Source organism: Microtus ochrogaster (genome assembly GCF_000317375.1).
Source record: "Microtus ochrogaster isolate Prairie Vole_2 chromosome 14 unlocalized genomic scaffold, MicOch1.0 chr14_random_1, whole genome shotgun sequence".
Taxonomy (NCBI): domain Eukaryota; kingdom Metazoa; phylum Chordata; class Mammalia; order Rodentia; family Cricetidae; genus Microtus; species Microtus ochrogaster.
The window spans coordinates 5,221,228-5,222,598 of NW_004949096.1; positions in this window are offsets into that span (position 1 = coordinate 5,221,228).

Genomic DNA, 1,371 nt, shown 5'->3' on the forward strand with positions numbered 1-1,371 from the left:
TGTTCAGGTTGAATATAGAGGGGAGGTGCCTGGCATGCTTTGTTGATGTGCATGGGAGGCCTGACCTTTTCTGAGGGAATAAGGAGGGAGGGGTGGCTGCATGGTGGGAAGCTCAGTGGATACGGATGTGGGGAGAGGCAGTGGGAGGAGAGCAGGGAGGGAAGGCTGCAGTCGGGATGTGAAATAACTAGGTAAGCAAGGCCAGCTGGCCTGGATTTGAAAAAGCCTGGGATAAAACCGGACTCCCTGAACATAGCGGACAATGAGGACTACTGAGAACTCAAGAACAATGGATGGCAATGGGTTTTTGATCCTACTGCACGTACTGGCTTTGGGGGAGCCTAGGCAGTTTGGATGCTCACCTTACTAGACCTGGATGGAGGTGGGTGGTCCTTGGACTTCCCACAGGGCAGGGAACCCTGATTGCTCTTTGGGCTGACGAGGGAGGGGGACTTGATTGGGGGAGGGGGAGGGAAATGGGAGGCAGTGACAGGGAAGAGACAGACATCTTTAATAAATAAATAAACTAAAAAAAAGATGTCTAGAAACAAGAAGTTTACACAGATTCAAATGCATACAAATTGAAATATGTAGGTGATAACAGAATTTCAGTGAACTGGAATTTCAAAGCTCCTTATTTATTCCACTGTAATGGGAGGCTCAACAGACTATAACTTCATGCTGCACTATGACATTTGTGTTCAGTCCCTAAGGCGGTGGCTGTGCAGGAAGCTGAGACCAGCTGGTGGGGCTGTCCAGAGGTGGGTGAGTAAACATCTTATCCACTCAAGTAGGTTGCCTGCATCTTTTAAGAATTCATGAGTTGAAGACAAGGAATGAGGAGGAATGATCCATCCTTAGGTAACAGTGATGCTGAAAGTTTATGGGGCCATTTTTGTAGCCAAGGCAAATCTAGGGAGACTAGATTTTTTTTTTAATTTGACAGACTTGGATTTATTTTCATAACTTAAGTATTACATACACTGTTAGGACTATCAAGTGAGTGAGATCTCTGGAAGCATAGACAACAAAATCCTGCAAAATGAATGAATTAAACAGATCTTTGAAAGTCTGAAGCCTTTTCAAGCATGCTAGAGATCATGATATGCAGTCATAAAAAATGAGACCATGCAGCTAACTCAGCAGGAACCTGTTTTTAAGATCTTTTATTTAAACAAAACTTTATTTATATATATTTAGTTATCAGAAAGATTTGCTTGATACAAAACTATCAGCAGATGTCCTGCTGACACTTGTGAAAGCAAAGGAAATTAGAACACACATACCACAGAAGGAATGCGTTAAGATCCTACGTAATGTGCTGGCTTTGTGGGAGCCTAGCCAGTTTGGATGTTCACCTTCCTAAATATG